This window comes from Ranitomeya imitator, chromosome 3, assembly GCF_032444005.1.
Source record: "Ranitomeya imitator isolate aRanImi1 chromosome 3, aRanImi1.pri, whole genome shotgun sequence".
NCBI classification, from domain to species: Eukaryota; Metazoa; Chordata; class Amphibia; order Anura; family Dendrobatidae; genus Ranitomeya; species Ranitomeya imitator.
The window spans coordinates 15,174,474-15,195,236 of record NC_091284.1 but is presented as its reverse complement, the minus strand read 5'-3'; the positions used below and the strand labels follow the sequence as shown (position 1 = coordinate 15,195,236).

General features: G+C 48.2%; 1 protein-coding gene across 1 annotated transcript in view; it reads left to right on the top strand.

Moving 5' to 3' along the window:
- Positions 1 to 13,425: 13,425 nt before the first annotated feature.
- The window catches only part of BOC (BOC cell adhesion associated, oncogene regulated), a 75,949-nt gene continuing 68,611 nt past the window's right edge, over positions 13,426 to 20,763 (top strand). The window contains exon 1 of the mRNA XM_069760526.1: positions 13,426 to 13,594. The gene's annotated coding sequence lies outside the window, so the exon portion shown is untranslated. The remainder of the gene's footprint in view (positions 13,595 to 20,763) is intronic.

The window sequence follows — 20,763 nt, the reverse complement described above, 5'->3', positions numbered from 1 at the left end:
AGCCTTTTTCTCCCCCTAGTGGCCGAAGTGTGAAGTGTAATGTGTGCTGGTGATACCTGGTCAGGAGCACTCCTTTAGTGCCATCAGACGTACCATCACTCCCCTTAGCGGCAGAGCGACATTACTGCAACGTCCAGGTCTCTGGGGCGCTGCACTGTCACACATGATAGGCTGAGATACTTGGCTCTTCGGCACAGTATCATGCATTGTAGGCTTAGATACACATCTCCTTGGCACAGTGTCACACATGATAGGCTTAGATACACAGCTCCTTGGAATAATATCACACATGATATAATTAGATACACGGCTCCTCAACACAATATCACACATGATAGGCTTAGATACACTACTCCCCATCACAGTATCTCATATGATATGATTAGATACACTGCTCTTCAGCACACTATCATATCACATATGAGAGGCTTAGACACATGGCTCCTCAGCACAATATCACACGTTAGGCTTAGATACATGGCTCCTCAGCACAGTATCACACATGGAAGGCTTAGATACACGGCTCCTCAGCACAGTATCACACATGGTAGGCTTAGATACACGGCTCCCCAGCACAGTATCACACATGGTAGGCTTAGATACACAGCTCCCCAGCACAGTATCACACATGGTAGGCTTAGATACACGGCTTCTCAGCACAGTATCACACATGTTGGGCTGAGATACACGACTCCTCAGCACAGTATCACACATGGTAGGCTTAGATACACGGCTCCTCAGCACAGCATTACACATGTTAGGCTTAGATACACGGCTCTTCAGCACAGTATCACACATGGTAGGCTTAGATACACGGCTCCTCAGCACAGTATCACACATGCAAGACTTAGATACACTGCTCCTCAGCACAGCATCACACATGTTAGGCTTAGATACATGGCTCCTCAGCACAGTATCACACATGGTAGGCTTAGATACAAGGCTCCTCAGCACAGTATCACACATGCAAGACTTAGATACACGACTCCCCAGCACAGTATCACACATGGTAGGCTTAGATACACGACTCTCCAGCACAGTATCACACATGGTAGGCTTAGATACACGGCTCCTCAGCAGAGCATCACACATGGTAGGCTTAGATACACGGCTCCCCAGCACAGTATCACACATGAAAGGCTTAGATACATGACTCCTCAGCACAGTATCACGCATGGTAGGCTTAGATATACGACTCCTCAGCACAGTATCACACGTGAAAGGCTTAGATACATGGCCCCTCAGCACAGTATCACACATGGTAGGCTTAGATACATGACTCCTCAGCACAGTATCACACATGAAAGGCTTAGATACACGGCTCCCCAGCACAGTATCACACATGGTAGGCTTAGATACACGGCTTCTCAGTACAGTATCACACATGGTAGGCTTAGGTACATGGCTCCCCAGCACAGTATCACACATGGTAGGCTTAGATACACGGCTCCCCAGCACAGTATCACACATGGTAGGCTTAGATACACGGCTTCTCAGCACAGTATCACACATGGTAGGCTTAGATACACGACTCTCCAGCACAGTATCACACATGGTAGGCTTAGATACACGGCTCCTCAGCAGAGCATCACACATGGTAGGCTTAGATACACGGCTCCCCAGCACAGTATCACACATGAAAGGCTTAGATACATGACTCCTCAGCACAGTATCACGCATGGTAGGCTTAGATATACGACTCCTCAGCACAGTATCACACGTGAAAGGCTTAGATACATGGCCCCTCAGCACAGTATCACACATGGTAGGCTTAGATACATGACTCCTCAGCACAGTATCACACATGAAAGGCTTAGATACACGGCTCCCCAGCACAGTATCACACATGGTAGGCTTAGATACACGGCTTCTCAGCACAGTATCACACATGGTAGGCTTAGGTACATGGCTCCCCAGCACAGTATCACACATGGTAGGCTTAGATACACGGCTCCCCAGCACAGTATCACACATGGTAGGCTTAGATACACGGCTTCTCAGCACAGTATCACACATGGTAGGCTTAGATACACGGCTCCCCAGCACAGTGTCACACATGGTAGGCTTAGATACACGGCTCCCCAGCACAGTATCACACATGGTAGGCTTAGATACACGGCTCCTCAGCACAGTATCACACGTGAAAGGCTTAGATACACAGCTCCTCAGCATAGTATCACACATAGTAGGTGTTGTGAATTCAGCTTTTGGGCTCCCTCCGGTGGTTGTAGAGGGTAATGCAGTTGTGCCTGGACTGCAGGAGTGGACAGGTGTATCTACTAATTGCAAAACTGACTGGGGTATATAGCTTTGCAGGATCCTTTAGTCAGTGCCAGTTGTCCATTGTTCTGGAAGGATTCACTTCCCTGCTGGTCTCTCCAGTTTGCTGTGTTTTTCTACAAAGATAAGTCCTGGCTTTGTTTTTGCTGTCCACCTGCAGTGGACCTTATAGTTCAGTGCTTTTTCATGTTTTTGTCTTGTCCAGCTTTGTCTGTGAAGGATTTTTTGCAGCCAAGCTGTGTCTCTGGAGATGCAGATATACCCTCCATGTCTTTAGTCAGATGTGGTGATTTGTATTTTCTGCGGTGGATATTTTCTAGTGTTTTTATACTGACCGCATAGTACTCTGTTCTATTCTTTCTTTTTAGCTAGTATGGCCTCCTATGCTAAAATCTGATTTCATATCTGTGTATGTCTTTTCCCTCTCTTCTCACAGTCAATATTTGTGGGGGGCTATCTATCCTTTGGGGATTTTCTCTGAGGCAAAATAGGTTTCCTTTTTCTGTCTTTAGGGGTAGTTAGATCTTAGGCTGTGCCGAGGGGTCTAGGGAGTGTTAGGTACCCCCCACGGCTACTTCTAGTTGCGCCGCTAGGTTCAGGGTTTGCGGTCAGTACAGGGACCACCTTCTCCAGAGTACGTCTCATGCTGCTCCTAGGCCACCAGATCATAACAGGTAGGCTTAGATACACGGCTCCCCAGCACAGTATCACACATAGTAGGCTTAGATACACGGCTCCTCAGCACAGTATCACACATGGTAGGCTTAGGTACACAGCTCCTCAGCACAATATCACACATGTTAGGCTTAGATACACGACTCCTCAGCACAGTATCACACATGGTAGGCTTAGATACACGACTCCTCAGCACAGTATCACACATGGTAGGCTTAGATACACGACTCCTCAGCACAGTATCACACATGGTAGGCTTAGATTCATGGCTCCTCAACACAGTATCACACATGTTAGGCTTAGATACATGACTCCTCAGCACAGTATCACACATGTTAGGCTTAGATACATGACTCTTCGGCCCAGTATCATGCATTATAGGCTTAGATACACATCTCCTTGGCACAGTGTCACACATGATAGGCTTAGATACACAGCTCCTTGGAACAATATCACACATGATATAATTAGATACACGGCTCCTCAACACAATATCACACATGATAGGCTTAGATACACTACTCCCCATCACAGTATCTCATATGATATGATTAGATACACTGCTCTTCAGCACACTATCATATCACATATGAGAGGCTTAGATACATGGCTCCTCAGCACAATATCACACGTTAGGCTTAGATACATGGCTCCTCAGCACAGTATCACACATGGAAGGCTTAGATACACGGCTCCTCAGCACAGTATCACACATGGTAGGCTTAGATACACGGCTCCCCAGCACAGTATCACACATGGTAGGCTTAGATACACAGCTCCCCAGCACAGTATCACACATGGTAGGCTTAGATACACGGCTTCTCAGCACAGTATCACACATGTTAGGCTTAGATACACGACTCCTCAGCACAGTATCACACATGGTAGGCTTAGATACACGGCTCCTCAGCACAGTATTACATATGTTAGACTTAGATACACGGCTCTTCAGCACAGTATCACACATGGTAGGCTTAGATACACGGCTCCTCAGCACAGTATCACACATGCAAGACTTAGATACACTGCTCCTCAGCACAGCATCACACATGTTAGGCTTAGATACACGGCTCCTCAGCACAGTATCACACATGGTAGGCTTAGATACAAGGCTCCTCAGCACAGTATCACACATGCAAGACTTAGATACACGACTCCCCAGCACAGTATCACACATGGTAGGCTTAGATACACGGCTCCTCAGCAGAGCATCACACATGGTAGGCTTAGATACACGGCTCCCCAGCACAGTATCACACATGAAAGGCTTAGATACATGACTCCTCAGCACAGTATCACGCATGGTAGGCTTAGATATACGACTCCTCAGCACAGTATCACACGTGAAAGGCTTAGATACACGGCTCCTCAGCACAGTATCACACATGGTAGGTTTAGATACATGACTCCTCAGCACAGTATCACACGTGAAAGGCTTAGATACACAGCTCCTCAGCATAGTATCACACATGGTAGGTGTTGTGAATTCAGCTTTTGGGCTCCCTCCGGTGGTTGTAGAGGGTAATGCAGTTGTGCCTGGACTGCAGGAGTGGACAGGTGTATCTACTAATTGCAAAACTGACTGGGGTATATAGCTTTGCAGGATCCTTTAGTCAGTGCCAGTTGTCCATTGTTCTGGAAGGATTCACTTCACTGCTGGTCTCTCCAGTTTGCTGTGTTTTTCTACAAAGATAAGTCCTGGCTTTGTTTTTGCTGTCCACCTGCAGTGGACCTTATAGTTCAGTGCTTTTTCATGTTTTTGTCTTGTCTAGCTTTGTCTGTGAAGGATTTTTTGCAGCCTAGCTGTGTCTCTGGAGATGCAGATATACCCTCCATGTCTTTAGTCAGATGTGGTGATTTGTATTTTCTGCGGTGGATATTTTCTAGTGTTTTTATACTGACCGCATAGTACTCTGTTCTATTCTTTCTTTTTAGCTAGTATGGCCTCCTATGCTAAAATCTGATTTCATATCTGTGTATGTCTTTTCCCCTCCTCTCACCGTCAATATTTGTGGGGGGCTATCTATCCTTTGGGGATTTTCTCTGAGGCAAAATAGGTTTCCTTTTTCTGTCTTTAGGGGTAGTTAGATCTTAGGCTGTGCCGAGGGGTCTAGGGAGTGTTAGGTACCCCCCACGGCTACTTCTAGTTGCGCCGCTAGGTTCAGGGTTTGCGGTCAGTACAGGGACCACCTTCTCCAGAGTACGTCTCATGCTGCTCCTAGGCCACCAGATCATAACAGGTAGGCTTAGATACACGGCTCCCCAGCACAGTATCACACATGGTAGGCTTAGATACACGACTCCTCAGCACAGTATCACACATGGTAGGCTTAGATACACGGCTGCTCAGCACAGTATCACACATCAAAGGCTTAGGTACATGGCTCCTCAGCACAGTATCACACATGGTAGGCTTAGATACACGGCTCCTCAGCACAGTATCACACATGAAAGGCTTAGATACACGGCTCCTCAGCACAGTATCACACATGGTAGGCTTAGGTACAAAGCTCCTCAGCACAATATCACACATGTTAGGCTTAGATACACGACTCCTCAGCACAGTATCACACATGGTAGGCTTAGATACACGGCTGCTCAGCACAGTATCACACATCAAAGGCTTAGGTACATGGCTCCTCAGCACAGTATCACACATGGTAGGCTTAGATACACGACTCCTCAGCACAGTATCACACATGGTAGGCTTAGATATACGGCTGCTCAGCACAGTATCACACATCAAAGGCTTAGGTACATGGCTCCTCAGCACAGTATCACACATGGTAGGCTTAGATACATGACTCCTCAGCACAGTATCACACATGAAAGGCTTAGATACACGGCTCCTCAGCACAGTATCACACATGGTAGGCTTAGGTACACAGCTCCTCAGCACAATATCACACATGTTAGGCTTAGATACACGACTCCTCAGCACAGTATCACACATGGTAGGCTTAGATACACGACTCCTCAGCACAGTATCACACATGTTAGGCTTAGATACACGACTCCTCAGCACAGTATCACACATTGTAGGCTTAGATTCACGGCTCCTCAACACAGTATCACACGTTAGGCTTAGATACATGACTCCTCAGCACAGTATCACACATGTTAGGCTTAGATACATGACTCCTCAGCACAGTATCACACATGTTAGGCTTAGATACATGTCTCCTCAACACAGTATCACACATGGTAGGATTAGATACACGGCTCCCCAACACAGTATCACACATGGTAGGCTTAGATACATGACTCCTCAGCACAGTATCACACATGGTAGGCTTACATACATGACTCCTCAGCACAGTATCACACATGTTAGGCTTAGATACACGACTCCTCAGCACAGTATCACACATGGTAGGATTAGGTACACGGCTCCTCAGCACAGTATCACACATGTTAGGCTTAGATACGCGGCTCCTCAGCACAGTATCACACATGAAAGGCTTAGATACACACAGGGTGGTGCCATGTACCCGGTGTCTGGGCCGGTTATTAGCGCCTCCGGCTGCTCCTGGCCGCACAGACGACGCTGTGCAGTCGCCGGGATGTGAGGAGCCGCCGGGTGGAGAAGTGTCTTCTCCTTTTATGGATCCCTCCTTGTCTCCCGCTGGCAGAGCCGCGACCTCCGCACCGTCCCCCGTCTACACGGATCCTGGCCCGGGAAAGCTGGGTGACCGATCCCAGCCGACATGTGACCAGCCGGCCGCAGCGCTGTCCTGCACGCTGCAGCCGATCCCTCACTGATCAGGGTGATTCTCACAGAACGGTGCTGATTGCTCTCAGCGATCACGTAGCAAAATAATGTGGGTGAAATCCGCCCAACGTAAGGCTGTGTGCACACGTTCAGGATTTCTTGCAGAAATTTCCTGAGAAAATCCTGAGATTTTCTACAAGAAATCTGCATGCGTTTTTACCGCGTTTTTGGTGCGATTTTTCCAGACATTTCCCAATGCATTATATAGTGGGAAATCCGCGAAAAATCCGCAAAATTAATGAACATGCTGCGTTTTTTACCGCGATGCGTTTTTTTCACGGAAAAAAACCCATCATGTGCACAAAAATTGCGGAATTCATTAAAAATGATGGGATGCATAATGTATGCAGTTTTTTTGCGGTTTTATAGTGTTTTTTTCAGGGAAAAACGTGAAAAATCAGCAACGTGTGCACACAGCCTAAAAGTGAATGAACTGCATGGAAAGAAATGAGAAATCTGCATCAGAGGGGATTTATGGGAGGAAGGAGAGGAGGAACCGCACAAAACCCGCACCGTGTACCCTAATCCTGGTGTGACTGACAGCCAGACACGCCGCCTGTCAGTGAATGTCATCCCTCCGGGGCCGGAGAACACGGCGGAGCTCCATCAGTCACAGTCACCGGGGCGGCAGGGACCGACCTCTTACCGGCACATTGCCTCTGCTATTTAGTAAGTATACCATGTCTCCTCCATGTGTACCTTTTTGTTAGGTCTTGGTTAGACCAATATTTTCCGCTTGTACTGTGTACCTATTTGCACTACCCTATGCATTTAGCTATTTTAGCATGCTGACATACATTGCATCTGATAGGTTAATTTTGGGAGTATTCAATTCTTACAGGGTATATATACATCTATAGGCCTATGTGTATGTTGGTTATGTTGTGTCCCGTTATTGGTTTTCCAGTGGTTTTTCATTTTAACAGTTTTGGTGTATTTGCTACTGTTTTTATTCTAATAAAATTATATTGTGGATTATACTCCGTTTTCTGGTGTGTGTTTTCACCTGTTGTTACTTATGTACCTTTGGAGTTCTCTGGTCCCTATTATTGTTTTCAGGGCATTTGTTCTAGTATTGACAAATAATACCACCATGCAACGCTGGAGAGCACTAGAACACATAGTCCAAAGCAGCGCTCCTCTGTGCCAGCATTAAATAGTGCCCAAATAATAGAGGGCCGTGTGCACAATCTCTGGCCATTACACCACCTCTATCTGCAGTTGTCACCAGTTTTACCTCTGCAAATTCTGGCTGTAATTTTCAGTTGTCTCTGAGCTGGAGGGTGGAGAGAAGCCGCCATCATGTCTCCTATACACAACACACAGACATGAGGGATTCCTGCTCTCCTGTCTCTATGCAGCTCATGTGCAGAAGCGAAGCAACAAGGAGGACATTATACCACAGCACATAGGACATTATACCGCAGCGCTGAGGACATTATACCCCAGCGCTGAGGACATTATACCGCAGCGCTGAGGACATTATACCACAGCACATAGGACATTATACCGCAGCGCTGAGGACATTATACCACAGCACATAGGACATTATACCACAGCACATAGGACATTATACCGCAGCGCTGAGGACATTATACCACAGCGCTGAGGACATTATACCGCAGCACTGAGGACATTATACCGCAGCGCTGAGGACATTATACCCCAGCGCTGAGGACATTATACCGCAGCGCTGAGGACATTATACCGCAGCGCTGAGGACATTATACCCCAGCGCTGAGGACATTATACCGCAGCGCTGAGGACATTATACCGCAGCGCTGAGGACATTATACCGCAGCACTGAGGACATTATACGGCAGCACAGAGGACATTATACCGTAGCCCTGAGGACATTATACTGCAGCGCTAAGGACATTATAAAGCAGCCCTGAGGACATTATACCGCAGCCCTGAGGACATTATACCGCAGCACAGAGGACATTATACCGCAGCCCTGAGGACATTATACCGCAGCGCTGAGAACATTATACCGCAGCGCTGAGAACATTATACCGCAGCGCTGAGGACATTATACCGCAGCGCTGAGGACATTATACCGCAGCGCTGAGGACATTATACCGCAGCGCTGAGGACATTATACCGCAGCGCTGAGGACATTATACCCCAGTGCTGAGGACATTATACCGCAGCACTGAGGACATTATACCCCAGTGCTGAGGACATTATACCGCAGCGCTGAGGACATTATACCCCAGGGCTGAGGACATTATACCGCAGCACTGAGGACATTATACCGCAGCACTGAGGACATTATACTGCAGCACTGAGGACATTATACCTCGGCACTGAGGACATTATACCGCAGCACTGAGCAGAGCAGAGGATGGAAGAGGAAACAATGAAAGAAATGTATCTCTGCTAAAGGTTCCTGATGTTCACTGGTAATGTACGTATACAGTGACTGCACCAGCAGAATAGTGAGTGCAGCTCTGGAGTATAGTACAGGATGTAACTCAGGATCAGTAATGTAATGTATGTACACAGTGACTGCAACAGTAGAATAGTGAGTGCAGCTCTGGAGTATAATACAGGATGTAACTCAGGATCAGTAATGTAATGTATGTACACAGTGACTGCATCAGCAGAATAGTGAGTGCAGCTCTGGGGTATAATACAGGGTGTAACTCAGGATCAGTAATGTATGTACACAGTGACTGCACCAGCAGAATAGTGAGTGCAGCTCAGGGGTATAATACAGGATGTAACTCAGGATCAGTAATGTAATGTATGTACACAGTGACTTCTCCAGCAGAATAGTGAGTGCAGCTCTGGGGTATAATACAAGATATAACTCAGGATCAGTAATGTATGTACACAGTGACTGCACCAGTAGAATAGTGAGTGCAGCTCTGAGGTATAATACAGGATGCAACTCAGGATCAGTAATGTAATGTATGTACACAGTGACTGCACCAGCAGAATAGTGAGTGCAGCTCTGGGGTATAACACAGGATGTAACTCAGGATCAGTAATGTCAGTAATGTAATGTATGTACACAGTGACTGCACCAGCAGAATAGTGAGTGCAGCTCTGGGGTATAATACAGGATGTAACTCAGGATCAATAATGTCAGTAATGTAATGTATGTACACAGTGACTGCACCAGCAGAATAGTGAGTGCAGCTCTGGGGTATAATACAGGATGTAACTCAGGATCAGTAATGTCAGTAATGTAATGTATGTACACAGTGACTGCACCAGCAGAATAGTGAGTGCAGCTCTGGGGTATACTACAGGATATTACTCAGGATCAGTAATGTAATGTATGTACACAGTGACTTCTACAGCAGAATAGTGAGTGCAGCTCTGGGGTATAATACAGGATATAACTCAGGATCAGTAATGTATGTACACAGTGACTGCACCAGTAGAATAGTGAGTGCAGCTCTGAGGTATAATACAGGATGTAACTCAGGATCAGTAATGTCAGTAATGTAATGTATGTACACAGTGTCTGCACCAGCAGAATAGTGAGTGCAGCTCTGGGGTATAATACAGGATGTAACTCAGGATCAATAATGTCAGTAATGTAATGTATGTACACAGTGACTGCGCCAGCAGAATAGTGAGTGCAGCTCTGGGGTATAATACAGGATGTAACTCAGGATCAGTAATGCAATGTATGTACACAGTGACTGCACCAGCAGAATAGTGAGTGCAGCTCTGGAGTATAATACAGGATGTAACTCAGGATCAGTAATGTAATGTATGTACATAGTGACTCCACCAGCAGAATAGTGAGTGCAGCTCTGGGGTATAATACAGGATGTAACTCAGGATCAGTAATGTAATGTATGTACACAGTGACTGCACCAGCAGAATAGTGAGTGCAGCTCTGGAGTATAATACAGGCTGTAACTCAGGATCAGTAATGTAATGTATGTACACAGTGACTGCACCAGCAGAATAGTGAGTGCAGCTCTGGAGTATAATACAGGATATAACTCAGGATCAGTAATGTAACGTATGTACACAGTGACTGCACCAGCAGAATAGTGAGTGCAGCTCTGGGGTATAATACAGGATGTAACTCAGGATCAGTAATGTAATGTATGTACACAGTGACTGCACCAGCAGAATAGTGAGTGCAGCTCTGGAGTATAATACAGGATGTAACCCAGGATCAGAAATGTAATGTATGTACACAGTGACTGCACCAGCAGAATAGTGAGTGCAGCTCTGGAGTATAATAAAGGATGTAACTCAGGATCAGTAATGTAATGTATGTACATAGTGACTCCACCGGCAGAATAGTGAGTGCAGCTCTGGGGTATAATACAGGATGTAACTCAGGATCAGTAATGTAATGTATGTACACAGTGACTGCACCAGCAGAATAGTGAGTGCAGCTCTGGGGTATAATACAGGATGTAACTCAGGATCAGTAATGTAATGTATGTACACAGTGACTGCACCAGCAGAATAGTGAGTGCAGCTCTGGAGTATAATACAGGCTGTAACTCAGGATCAGTAATGTAATGTATGTACACAGTGACTGCACCAGCAGAATAGTGAGTGCAGCTCTGGAGTATAATACAGGATATAACTCAGGATCAGTAATGTAATGTATGTACACAGTGACTGCACCAGCAGAATAGTGAGTGCAGCTCTGGAGTATAATACAGGATATAACTCAGGATCAGTAATGTAATGTATGTACACAGTGACTGCACCAGCAGAATAGTGAGTGCAGCTCTGGAGTATAATACAGGATATAACTCAGGACCAGTAATGTAATGTATGTACACAGTGACTGCACCAGCAGAATAGTGAGTGCAGCTCTGGGGTATAATACAGGAGGTAACTCAGGATCAGTAATGTAACGTATGTACACAGTGACTGCACCAGGAGAATAGTGAGTGCAGCTCTGGGGTATAATACAGGATATAGTTTAGGATAAGAAATATGTTATAATTGTAGCTATTCTCCTCTGTGAACTGAGCACAAGTTTCTCTCTGCCCCATGATAGTTTGTTGCCATTTATAAATGCTGGTGAGATGTCTCAGCCTCTTTTTCCTTAGATATTCTGTAGACTGGATACAATTGTGACAAATCAGAAGAAATCTTAAAAATAGTGAAGAATGAAAACGCTTGGCCTCTGATGTATCAGTTTTGTCGGCATTCTGGAGCTTTTATAACGGGGTCCGGTGATTTCCTCAGAACACATAACGTTGTGAGTTATTGATAATTTAGTGATGATGACAATTGGTGGGAATGGTTGAGTTTCATGGACCGAGGTCTTTTTTCAACCCATGAAATATTGTAAGAATGTATCAATGTTTGGCGTTCTGTTCTAGTGTCCGCCGGCTCCATCACCTGTCTAATATGCCGGTGGAGGTTTATGGCCGAGCACGACTGACAAACTGAACATCATTTCTCCACACAAGTGGTGCCGATGACAGCAGACATGTAGGAATATTGTCCTGGGAGCCTTTTATAGAGTCGGGGGCATCTGAATCCGGAGCTCAGTTCATCCAGAATGTCATAGTGCAAAATGTTCTGCGTCTGCAATCATGGAGCCAAAGGAGAAACCCGAGGGCCGAGGGTTCCCCAAATCCCAAGTGATGCCCCATCCCCTGGAGAAAGCCCAGTCCAGCGCTCGGGTATTTCCAGCAGTCCCATGGACAATCTATGGAGATCGCTCCACCATTCTTGGGGTTCCATCTTGGGATTGTTGGGGTTCCCCCGGCGATTTGCAGACTATCCACTGGATAGATGATAAATTATGATTTGGGGATTAATTTGTGATTTTATCATTATCGGTTCAACCTGCTTCTTTTATTAGCAGTCTTCCTCGGATCACAGTCACGGATGCGGCACCTTCCTGTTCACCGTTCTATATACTGCAGCGCTCACCATTATTATTATTATTTATTTATATAGCACTTACTTCCATGGTGCTGTACATGAGAAAGGGTTACATACAGGGTTATAGATATCGTTTACAGTAAACAGGATTACAGGGGGGAGAGGACCCTGTCCTTGCGGACATTCCCCTTCATCCTGAGCTCCCTGGCTCATGAATATAATCCCAGAGCTGCAGTGTATACTGACACATGGAAGGAGCAAAGAACGATTAGGGAAGGCATAACGATACAGATCTATGGGCCAATCATCCTCCGGGCCATACGCTATACATTTTTGTAATTCTACTGGTTTTTCTACTTCTGCGCTGTCGCATAGCAGAGCTGGGCCTGCGCCTTCGTACATCGTCTGCTCCCACTTGCTGCTGAGACCAAGGAGTAAAATCTAATGTTTTTGTCCCAAGCAGCTGCACAGACCCCCTCATGAATAGTGGGCGGATTACAGGGTCTTTCAGCTACCCCACAAAACCCTGCTGGGGGGAGGGTCCGGCCTGCCATACACCCCCCCTACATTGACACCACCACCACCACAGGCTGCAGACCATCATCACCATTACTTTCCCTCCACCTCAGACCCTTCATGTGGCTTCATCTGCAATTTGCAGAAACCATAATTCTCAAGTCCTGAGAGTGCAGTGGCCACTTGCTGGATTTGTGCTCTCCTCCTCCTCACTACAGGCTGATGAGGAGGAGAACTTGTGTGTTTTGGTACAAGCCTCCTCTCCTGAGCCTTCCCTTCCCCCCTCTCCCCCTGCTCTCAGAGGGGAGGCTCCTATCCTGCTAAAGAAGGGGATTGTTTTAGGAGCCAGAGATCCCATCCAGAGCCCAGAACATGCTCACTTCCTAGAAACTTCCCTCTAACCCAAGGAGCTGGAGAACCAAACTCCAGGAGGGCCCTTTAAATCTGCAGAACCCCCTAGATCCAAATGTATCCATAGGAGAGCAGCTTGCTACATTGTGTCACTTCTGCTTCCTCCTGGTAAGTGCAAAGTTGTTTTTTTTTTTAAAGGAAACCTTTTCTGTCTTGGAATAGTGACTCCTGAAGGCCTCCGTGTAATTCCCGGATTCCTGCATGTTTATCCCACTTCTTGGGGGTCTGCGGAGAGTTTAGCCCCTGAGGTTTCCCAGGCCGGGCCTAGTTGTCTTGGGTCGATCCCGGAATATTCCCTCATGTTGGATCCGGAAGATTTTCCTTCCCAGAACTTTGTGAGGAATAAGGAAACATTGTATCGAAAGATTGTATAAAGTTCTTTATGTTGTTCCGTGACTTTCTGGGGTCCGCCGGGGGGTGGTGGGTCTCGAGCTGACATTGTTTCGGGATGTTCTTTTGTAGGGACAATCTAATATCCTCTTGTCATAAAGCATAAAATTTTTATTTATTTATTGTTTACTTTTTTAAGTTCAATTTTAGAATTTTCTTCAAAAACAATCCTATCCGTCAGTCCCTCGGTGGTCCGCTACATGACATACTACATAGAAAATGTGTTGTATGACATGGAAAGTTGTAAAAGTCAGCAAAATAGCCGCAAAGACCCCAGCAAAAAAAACGAACAAATTGAATTAAATTTGAATGACAAATTTAAAAATATTTAATTTATTATATATAATTTTTTATATAATATATTATTTGTATAATTTATTTATTATATATAATATAATTTAACAATAAATTATATTGAAAATATTTTAGACTTTTTGTTATATATTGATTAGATACAATTTTATTTAAGTAAAACATTAAAGATATTAACTTTTATTTTTTTAAATTTTTTATACGGTTGTTTGCGAAATTCCAAGAAAAAAAAAAAATAACTTTTTTTTTACTTTTTTGTATTTAGAATTTTGATTGTTTATATAAACAGTTGATTACAATGACGTCCCTGCGATTTTATTATATGAAGTGTGTTTATGAGATTGTGATGTAAACTATTAATCGACTGCTTGAGAGACATTAATATTTAAAAAATATATTCAATTTTTAATAAAGCAAATAATTTTTAGTATTATCAGAATGTTACTTATTTGCTTTCTTCGTGGATTTTTCAAAACTTTTCAAAACTTTTTTTTTTGTGTCATTTGCATCATCCCATAGCATTAGCCTGAAGTTTTACATAGTGGGGGACTTTTTTTTAATGTTTTTGTGCATTGTTTGTACTGGACCTTTGCTGTCGCATCTTGTTTCTTAGAACTGCTGATGCTTCTATCGTTTATTCTGTGGTTTCTGAACCAGTTTTGGGGGTCTCGGGTCTGTAATAATTGGGTTGTGGGGGTAACCTCTCTCTGATTTTTCATTGTCATTATGTCTTTTTTTGTGTGTTACTATATCTGTGCCTCATGTGTGGAATTCTTCTGGATGATATTTCCTTGGTCTGAGAAAATGGCGCAAAGTTTGATGTTTGTGTTTAAAAATAACCCGAGTGTAATATATAGTATTCTAACGGTGTCTACTGCTGAACTACAAGTCCCAGAAACTCCAGTAACCACTGGTGGCAGATCCCAAGTGTGCAGATAAGAAAGTGGAGGCTAACTTCTTCATAAGTGTCATTAGTGGGGTCAAGAGTGATGACAGGGCCCTCAAGAATGGATTTTCTCTGTGATGCTGAGTCCGACTGAGTGGAGAGGATTTTGTCTAATGGAGCAGAGGTGGTTGGATGGCGAAGAGCTGATTAGACAAACCCAGCTCTGTCCATTTGCTAATAGGTGTCCCAAGTTTGTGAGAAGATCCATTTATGGGATGGGGCAGAGCTGATTACGAAAGGTTGCAGAGCTAGGTTTGTCACAGAGTCCTGTTGTTTGCATTGGGCACAACTGACTTTGTCTGAAGGCCAGAGTTGATTACAAGATGTAGCAGAGCTGATTTGTTTGGATGGTGCTTTACTGAGCTGATCTGATGGAGCAGAGCTAAGTTTGGTGGGTGGTGAATAGCCATGTAGCAGATGTAACAGAGCTAGGTTTGTCACAGAATCCGGTTTGTCACAGAGTCATGCTGTTTGGATTTGGCACAGCTGAATTTGTCTGAAGGCCAGAGTTGATTACAAGATGTAGCAGAGCTAGGTTGTTTGGATGGTGCTTTACTGAGCTGATCTGATGGAGCAGAGCTAAGTTTGGTGGGTAGCGAATAGCCATGTAACAGCTATAACAGAGCTAGGTTTGTCACAGAGTCATGTTGTTTGCATTTGGCACAGCTGAATTAGTCTGAAGGTCAGAGTTGATTATAAGATGTAGCAGAGCTAGGTAGTTTGGATGATGCCTTACTGAGCTGATCTGATGGAGCAGATCTAAGTTTGGTGGGTGGTGAATAGCCATGTAACAGAGGTAGGTTTGTCACAGAGTCATGTTTGCATTGGGCACAGCTGACTTAGTCTGAAGGTCAGAGTTGATTACAAGATGTAGCAGGGCTGGGTTGTTTGGATGGTATGTTACTGAGCTGGTCTGATGGAGCAGAGCTAAGTTTGGTGGGTGGTGAATAGCCATGTAACAGAGCTAGGTTTGTCACAGAGTCCTATTATTTGCATTTGGCACAGCTGAATTAGTCTGAAGGTCAGAGTTGATTATAAGATGTAGCAGAGCTAGGTTGTTTGGATGATACTTACTGAACTGATTTGATGGAGCAGAGCTAAGTTTAACAGACGTAACAGAGCTAGGTTTGTCACAGTCATGTTGTTTGCATTGGGCACAGCTGAATTAGTCTGAAGGTCAGAGTTGATTATAAGATGTAGCAGAGCAGGGTTGTTTGGATGATGCCTTACTGAGCTGATTTGATGGAGCAGAGCTAAGTTTGGAGGGCGATGAATAGCCATTTAACAGACGTAACAGAGCTAGGTTTGTCACAGAGTCATGTTGTTTGCATTGGGCACAGCTGACTTTGTCTGAAGGTCAGACTTGATTACAAGATATAGCAGAGCTGAGTTATTTTCATGTTGTAGTACTCAGCTGGTCTGATGGAGTAGAGCTAAGTTTCTTGGTTGGCGAATAGCTGTTTATCAGATCTAGCAGAGCTAGGTTTGTCAGATGGAACAAATGAGTTTTTCATGACGACATCAGCAATCCCTGCATGTACTCGACTACATTAGTACTTAAAGGGTTAAAAGGCACCTCCAGCTCTGCTACACCTGCATACATTACATGGTATTACACAACCGGTGATCTGGGCTCCTCCGCCAGTCACAGACCTGCCCAGACAACGCCACAGATCAGTTTCCTCCATTATGAGATGCAGCGGTGACAGGTGAAATCACCGCTGGATATTTTCCCATAAGTCACCGGGCTGATGATACCTGGAGCTGATACTACAACTTTGCCGCGCTGGGGGAGGGGCTTAAAAAAGTGACAACCACTCTGTTCCTTTACTCCGCTCCTAGTGGTTGTCACTTCCCCTCCCCCAGTCGTTCCCATCGGGGGTCACTTAATTCCATTGGGTTGATATAGAAACATCAGCTCTGGGTGGAGTCGCCCTTTAAGACCCTCTATGGCCACTTTTAATCTGCCGTTAGCCATGGAGGGGTCAGTAATAATGTGCGCTGGCGGAGCAGACCTCAGTGTCGCCGGTTTATGGTGGGATTCAGAGGTGTGAGAATACGCTACAGAGCGGACAAGGTGTATGTATGACCCGAGGACATGGGGGGCCGTGGAAAACACAAGGGGGCGCAGCCACAGAGAGCCACCAACATTATTTCCCAGCATGCTGTCTGGGCAGAAGGTGGCGTCATTACCTGAAAGAGGGCGTCTTGGGTGTCTTGGGGGCACTTATTAGAGGGGATGTCTGCTAGTGGTCTACCCCTTCTTAAATGCTAATTCACCCACCAGATCGGTGGTGTAGTAAAGATGCCGTGTCTACTGGTGGTACCGTGAATGCTGCAGCCAATCGGCAACCCATGATTAGTCGCAGTGTTCATGATTGGCTGCAGCGGTCATATGACATAACAATGTCAGGAGACACAGCATCGACATCTCTGGGATGGCACCGCTCCTGAACTTTGCGTGTTGGCATTTAAGAAGGAATTGTCGAGTAGTGGACATCCCCTTTAAGTGGGTGCACTTGTACGCAACTTATGCAAATTAGCTCTCTTCCACCAGGAAATGCAATAGGTCTGAGATCTAGCCACCACTGTAAAAGGGAATGTCCCAACAGTAATTAATACTAACTGGTGGGTGCCACGTGGCGTCCGGAGTCCCGTGACCACGTGTCATGCCAATCCTCACCTATGGCGGCAAAAAAAGCCGGGCGACAATGGTTTCCTCACTCTGTCATGTTCTGCCAGATTCATCTTGTTAAGATCACTGCTTGCTTTGTCAGCAAGAAATAAATAGGGAGCGAGCGGCACCATCAGCGGGGGCAGCCTGATCTCGGGAGGTGGGCACTGATTATCTCCGCCATTGTAACGGGGTTTAATCAGGGGGCGTCCTGGGCCCAGGAGCCGACAATCTACAGAAGGGCACGGCGCGGCCTCTCAGGTGAGTCCCAAAAATGATCTCGTGATGCAGAAGTTTCCGTCTCGTCTCCCATTAGAATTTATGAGATGATTTCAGCCAGAAGTCAAATGAGGACAGAGGCGCGATTAACTATTCACGTGCCGGCAGCCTGCCAGGGCGCTCACACCCCGATCTCTCCTCACTGGCTGCAATCTGACACTTTCCCCTTCACACTGGATTACTTTTGGGGTCAGATGTAGCAGAGCCGAGATTCCTATAAGACGTGTCACATGTGTACATGGGGGCTCTTCTATAAAGGCCCTTAAATGCTGATGAATTGTGTCCAAATATTGTGGCCCTTGTTAGATGGGGGGGTATGGCGCCACTGTAACTTGTCAGCACCCCTCCCCCGCTCTGCAGATCACCTATGATTCATTGTTCTGCAGGGGCAGCACTGGGCACGGGGAGCTCCACCTCCTGGCTAAAAGCTGACCAATCACCACTGCCCGTGCCATAGGACTTGCATTCCAATGAAGGGACGGAGCCAAGTTCACTTCTAATATTTGCCCCCAAGGCCCAATATTTTTTTTTCTTTGTACAGACTCCCTCATATTTGGATCCCACATGGAAATGCCCTCATAAGTCCTCAAGGGCCGGGGACGCACAAGGGGGCGAGGGCTGGGGACACACAAGGAGGCGAGGGCTGGGGACGCACAAGGGGGCGAGGGCTGGGGACGCACAAGGAGGCGAGGGTCGGGGACGCACAAGGGGGCGAGGGCTGGGGACGCACAAGGGAGCGAGGGCTGGGGATGCACAAGGGGGCGAGGGCTGGGGACGCACAAGGGGGCGAGGGCTGGGGACGTAAAGGGGGCAAGGGCTGGAGACGCACAAGGGGGCGAGGGCTGGGGACGCACAAGGAGGCGAGGGCTGGGGACGCACAAGGGGGCGAGGGCTGGGGATGCACAAGGAGGCGAGGGTCGGGGACGCACAAGGGGGCGAGGGCTGGGGACGCACAAGGGAGCGAGGGCTGGGGATGCACAAGGGGGCGAGGGCTGGGGACGCACAAGGGGGCGAGGGCTGGGGACGTAAAGGGGGCAAGGGCTGGAGAAGCACAAGGGGGCGAGGGCTGGGGACGCACAAGGGGGCGAGGGCTGGGGACGCACAAGGGGGCGAGGGCTGGGGACGCACAAGGGGGCGAGGGCTGGGGATGTATAAGGAGGTGAGGGCTGGGGATGTATAAGGAGGTGAGGGCTGGAGACGCACAAGGGGGCGAGGGCTGGGGACGCACAAGGGGGCAAGGGCTGGAGACGCACAAGGGGGCGAGGGCTGGGGACGCACAAGGGGGCGAGGGCTGGGGACGCACAAGGGAGCGAGGGCTGGGGACGCACAAGGGGGCGAGGGCTGGGGACATAAAGGGGCGAGGGCTGGGGACGCACAAGGGGGCGAGGGCTGGGGACGCACAAGGGGGCGAGGGCTGGGGACGCACAAGGGGGCGAGGGCTGGGGACGCACAACGATGCGAGGGCTGGGGATGTACAAGGAGGCGAGGGCTGGGGACGCACAAGGGGGCGAGGGCTGGGGACTCACAAGGGGGCGAGGGCCAACAACACACAAGGGGACACACAAGGGGCGAGGGCCGGGAAGGCACAAGGGGGCGAGGGCCGGGGATGCACAAGGGGGTGAGGGACGCACAAGGGGGCGAGGGCCGGGGACGCACAAGGAAGCGAGGGCCGGGGACGCACAAGGGGGCGAGGGCTGGGGACGCACAAGGAGGCGAGGGCCGGGAAGGCACAAGGGGGCGAGGGCCGGGAAGGCACAAGGGGGCGAGGGCTGGGGACGCACAAGGGGGCGAGGGCTGGGGACGCACAAGGGGGCGAGGGCTGGGGACGCACAAGGAGGCGAGGGCTGGGGACGCACAAGGGGGCGAGGGCTGGGGACGCACAAGGAGGCGAGGGTCGGGGACGCACAAGGGGGCGAGGGCTGGGGACGCACAAGGGAGCGAGGGCTGGGGATGCACAAGGGGGCGAGGGCTGGGGACGCACAAGGGGGCGAGGGCTGGGGACGTAAAGGGGGCAAGGGCTGGAGACGCACAAGGGGGCGAGGGCTGGGGACGCACAAGGGGGCGAGGGCTGGGGACGCACAAGGGGGCGAGGGCTGGGGATGTATAATTAGGTGAGGGCTGGGGATGTATAAGGAGGTGAGGGCTGGAGACGCACAAGGGGGCGAGGGCTGGGGACGCACAAGGGGGCAAGGGCTGGAGACGCACAAGGGGGTGAGAGCTGGGGACGCACAAGGGGGCGAGGGCTGGGGACGCACAAGGGGGCGAGGGCTGGGGACGCACAAGGGGGCGAGGGCTGGGGACGCACAAGGGAGCGAGGGCTGGGGACGCACAAGGGGGCGAGGGCTGGGAACGTAAAGGGGCGAGGGCTGGGGACGCACAAGGGGGCGAGGGCTGGGGACGCACAAGGGGGCGAGGGCTGGGGACGCACAACGATGCGAGGGCTGGGGATGTACAAGGAGGCGAGGGCTGGGGACGCACAAGGGGGCGAGGGCTGGGGACTCAGAAGGGGGCGAGGGCCAACAACACACAAGGGGACACACAAGGGGCGAGGGCCGGGAAGGCACAAGGGGGCGAGGGCTGGGAGGCACAAGGGGGTGAGGGCTGGGGACACACAAGGAGGTGAGGGCTGGGGAGGCACAAGGGGGCGAGGGCTGGGGAGGCACAAGGGGGCGAGGA